The following is a 5,030-nucleotide window of genomic DNA, read 5'->3' on the forward strand; positions in this document are numbered from 1 at the left end:
ATTCTCAGGGTCCTTGTTAGTGACATTCTGAATAAGGCACACAGAAGCACATGTGTGCACAGAAACAAACACGTGCACACTCACAAATGCACACACACACATACACAGACAAAAATATACACACATGCACACACATGGATATAGATGTAGATTTTCCCCTCCCGAGGTCTGGTACTGGCCTAGAGGTTGAAGTATGATCATGTAGGGCACTTAGGCAGAAAAAGGTGGAGAGAGGTGAATTTTTTTTAAAAAGAGTTTAAAATATTAATATGATCAAAGGCCTTCAGTATTTGCAATAAATCCAAGAAAACAATGTCTTCTTTTTGAGACAGTTATTTAATTAGCATTTGTTAAGCTCCTAGTGGGCAGCTAGGTGGCCTAGTGGATAGAGTCCTGGGCCTAAAACTCTTCCAGAGTTCAGATCAGGCCTCAGGTACCTCCCAGCTGTGTTACCCTGGCCAAGTCACTTAACCTTGTTTGCCTCAGCTTTCTCATTTATAAAATAATCTCGAGGAGGAAATGCAAATCATTCCAGTATCTTTGCCAAGAAAACTCCAAATTGGGTCAGGAAGAGCTGGGCAGGGCCAAAGCTACTGAACACCAAGCTCCTAGTCCTTCGAAGGCAGGGCTGAGTTCTGAGGTCCTGACCTAGGATGAGATTGGAGGAAAGGGCCCATCCTGGGCCCTCTGGGGCTGGGCACTGGAGGGCCTCCTGGGACTCGGGGGAGCCTCCCTAAGTGTGCTGGCTGGAAGCAGGAGCTGAGGTCATTCTGCTGTGTTGGTAATCAAAATGGGCTCCTTAGCACTTAGTTCAACAAGTGCCCTTGAATAGTTTGGCTTTTGTTCCCTTTTGAGTAATTTAGTGTATTTCATTGAGCCTTACTAGGTGCTAAGCCCCAGGCCGAAACCCCTATTAGGTGTAAAACCTTAGTGAGTGTGGATTGGCAACTAAGGTGGGCCCCAAGGTGGGGCTAACTCCAGGGAGGGCCTAGTTTACATGTCTGGGAGAGCAGAGGCTTCTAGACCACGTGGGTTTAAGTCCGCCTCTTTGTGACAATTCTAGGTCACGTGGGTGAGTCCCATGTGTGACTCACCCCCGACCCTGAAAAAGATATAAAAACCAGGGGTTGGCTGTCTGTTCCTTGGAGCTCTTTGCCACAGCAGTTGTGGTGCATGACTCTGGGCCAGCCCTTGTTCTGAGCTCCCGGGCTGAACCTGGGTATTGGTAACTATGAATCTGTATTGGGTCTATTGATGTTTGTAATTTGTTTGTATTTTCTTCTGAAGTTCAGGGTGCTGGATTTATCCCCTGAACTAAGTGAATACTGTCTGCATGCTGGATTAAAGTAAACTTGTCAACTCCTTCACTTTGCTTTCCTTAGTTAAGCAGATCAAAAGAACCTGTGCTGTTGGCAGCTTTCCAGGTGCTGGCTGTGGGTGGATCTTACACCCCCCACAGAAGCTGCTAGCCGGATTGTTGAAACATCTGCCTTCCCTGGAGATAGATCCTTTTGCTTTCTTCCCTAGAGCTTGGATCTTTCAGCCTTCCAGAAGTCAGCTCTGTGGGTGCAGATCCCAGCTATGAGTGAACCAGGGTCCTGCAAAGGTCCTGGCCTCTGCTGGCTGCCTTGGCCACAGGGTCTCATCCTCCTCATCTGACCTTGTGGCAAATGTCCTCCAGCTCCACCAGGACCATGCCTCTCTCCTGGATTGACTTCTGTTGGAACTCCCTGCCCCTAACTCTTCTCCAGATTCCACATCATTTACAAATGTCTGGATCACTCTCCCCAGATGGACTATTGGGTCGTACTTTCCCTAACTTTAGTCTAGCCCATAGAGACCCAGAAGTCTTATTTTCAGCCTTCCCATTAGGACCCACATGTCCTGTCTCCCTGTCTCTAGCTCCTGCCTTCAGATGGTCCCTGTAAGGATCCCCCAGTTCTGCCTGCCCTGATGACCCCACTTTGGACACAGTTACCAAAGCCCTCTCCTGGTCCCCCTTGTCTGCACCCATGGCTCTGGGGCTGGTTCCCTGTCAATCCCAGGCCTGTGGCTCCCTGTCTCTACTTTCCCTTTAGGGATTCCAAGCCTAAGCTCTACCAGAGGATCCCAGCAGTCCTCCCCAGCTCCTAGTTAGACTTCAGGTCACAGTCATCCTGCTTCCCCAGGCTCAGTGTCCCCCTGGGGCCCTTCTGTCACTCCAGTGTCCCTGACCTCTCTCCATGAGCTGTATTAGATTGTTATGGCTCTCGGACCCTACCCCTGCTCCCCTTCTCCAGGCCTCCTGCTTCCCTGTCTCAGGCCCCTGGTCAGGGGCTGAACCCTAGACTGGATTTTGTCTCCCAGCCTCAGGCCTCCCCTGATCATTTCCTGCTGGCTCCATTCAAGAGTCCTCCCCCTCCTCAACCTTCCCTAGTTTCCCTCATTCCTAGATCAGCAGTCTGTTATCTAGATAATGTGTCTATTTGTTGGGGAGAGGATGATTTGGAGGGAGAGCTCTGACTCATAGGTCATGGGGCCATGACTGGTCTCACCCCACCTGGAATCCCCAACCCCTTCTGCCTCTTGCATCTCCATTGTTCATTCTTCTTTCCCTAAAAGGACCAATGACATCCAGAGGCTGATGTCTTGACTTGCAAGTGAATTGGATTTGAGTGGGGCAGAGCTGCACAAAGTCATCAGCTACAGTCTCTCCCCCAGAATCCTTCAGAGTCTAGAGGCAAGACATAGGTGATGTTGTGTAGAAAATAACAGCGAGATGAGACCTGGGTCCATGGTAAATTTAGGTGTGGATTTATTGGCCAAGCGCATGACTACCCAAAGTACATACCCAAAGTATACTCAAATCAGGCAGTCCCGAAATGAGGGACTTACAGTCTTATAAAGGCAGAAACCACCATGACATAATTACGGAGGGTCACAGTGGAAGCAATGACTTACAGAAGCAAAGATTAGCCATTGGTTGAATTCATCAGCTCAGAGCTAATTGGGGAATATGGTTAGATTCAGGGGTGCGACCATCCTGTGACACAGGGTGGTCTGCTTCCTAGAATGGGTGGCCCTCAGGGGCTCGACCAGTTTCCTATAACTGGGTGGAGGGTACGAGGTGGAATTCCCGAGAAAGTAACCCATCCTTAATCTGCGGTCTGAGTTAGGGGGACCTAGCTTGGTCAGCAGAATAGCTGCACCCTAACCCAGGGTGTGGGGTTACTTGGTAACCAGGGGGGGTTTTCCTTAAAATAAACTTATGCCTTACCCTAGCAACTGATCCTTGCACATAATGCTGATGAAGAGAGAAAATATAGAATGCTGAATCATGTGGAAAGTGGGGGGTGAGGGGACTAGCCTTGGGTAAACTACCCAGGCTACAAGCTGTTTCAAGCCATTTCAGGGTGTAGGGCAGAGACAAAGACAAGAATATAAAGGGGATTAATAGTGGGCTCAAAGGGGATTAATGGTGGGCTTCTAATGGTGGCTTCATGGTAAGCTTCAGTTTGGGTGTAACAGTGATGACCCTGAGGGCAGTGGGATACCTTGGACTTTTTAAGCTAAGGTCTTTCCCAGGTCTCAGTTTCTCTGAGACAATACCTATTCAGAGACTGAAGGCCAGGTAAGAAAGGAGGCTAAATATTTGCTTTCTCAAAAGAATCAATCTGGAAGGGCAAGACTCTCAGGGTTTCTGACTAGAACAGGAAAAAAAATGCCATTTACACTCACTGTGAACCATCAACACCCAAACTGAGTAAGTGAGGCTTGGGCTGGGACCTATTATTGGCCAGTCAGTGACAGCCAGAGAGGTTTGGGTGTAATGATATCATCATGTAGCTCCATGTGAATCCCAGGTGGCTTTAACAAAGCCTGGCTTGTCAGATCTAGATTCCAAGAAATCAGAAATAAAGAGTAAACAAGATGAGAGTTAATTGTCCTAGGTTTAAAAATGATAGAATAAATAAGTAGAGAATAAAAAAAAATCTAGTCCCCAAATCCAAGATATCTTAGAAGGTGTAAACGATTAAATTTAAAATCCCTTGGACAGAACTCCCACACATGAGGGTATGATTCCCCATCAGGGAGGAAGGGAGGGAGGAAGAAAGGAAGGAGGGAAGTAAAGAAATAGCAGCGCTGTCCAACTGGAACTGGCCAGTCGGTCCCCAGGGGGGCAACTACTGCTTACAGAAAGTTGCTCATCCTTGGTCCTCAGGGCACGGAGGGCAGAGCACCAGGGGGAGGGGCAGCTCTGACTCATAGGTCATCGAGGCTCTGACTGGTCTCATCCCTTCTGAAATCCCAAAGCCTCCGGTGGCTCTTGGTTCTCTATAGAAGGATAGGGAGGGGAGGCAGACAGAAGAGGAGTAAGAGAGGGAGGGAAGTACTCTTCCGGCTCAGACCATTTTCATTTCCAAGGATGGCCCTCCCTCCGTAGGTTGGAGAATCACTTTCAGATAGTCTTGGGCTACGTTTTTATCCTGGCAGTCTTTCTCCTCAGGAAGAGGAGGCGGGGAGTCTGGGAGGGAGGGAGGAGGGGAGGGGGTAGATGCACGGGAGAGGAGGAGCTCTCAGAGATGGGCAGCCTGGTGGGTGGTGGCCCAGGTGGAGTTTGAGCTCTGGGTGGAGTTTGGAAGCCTGGGAGGAGTTTAGGGCAGAGGAGGAGCTCATTGCACTGGGAAAGGCATTGCATGTGATGGAGGGCAGGGCTTAGTGGGGAATGGCGGGCGGAGTCTCTGAGTCCTAGCCCTGGGTGTGATTGGAGGAAAGAGCCCCGCCCTCCTGGGGGCCTCAGAGGCTGGACAGGGCGGTGCTATTGGGAAAAGGAAGACCTTCGAAGAGTGGGCAGGACAAGAAGCAGGAAGTCTTTGAGCCCAGACTGCTCTGCTTTCCCTGGACTTCAAATCTCTTTTCTTCCTCCCCGGGATCCCAGATCTCTCTGCCTTCCCTGGACTTCAGATTTCTTTTCTTTCTTCCCTGAGATCTGAGATCGCTCCGCCGGCTGGACGCCGGCTGTGTGCTTGCAGGTCCCAGGTAGGTCTGAG

Source organism: Trichosurus vulpecula, chromosome 1 (genome assembly GCF_011100635.1).
Source record: "Trichosurus vulpecula isolate mTriVul1 chromosome 1, mTriVul1.pri, whole genome shotgun sequence".
NCBI classification, from domain to species: domain Eukaryota; kingdom Metazoa; phylum Chordata; class Mammalia; order Diprotodontia; family Phalangeridae; genus Trichosurus; species Trichosurus vulpecula.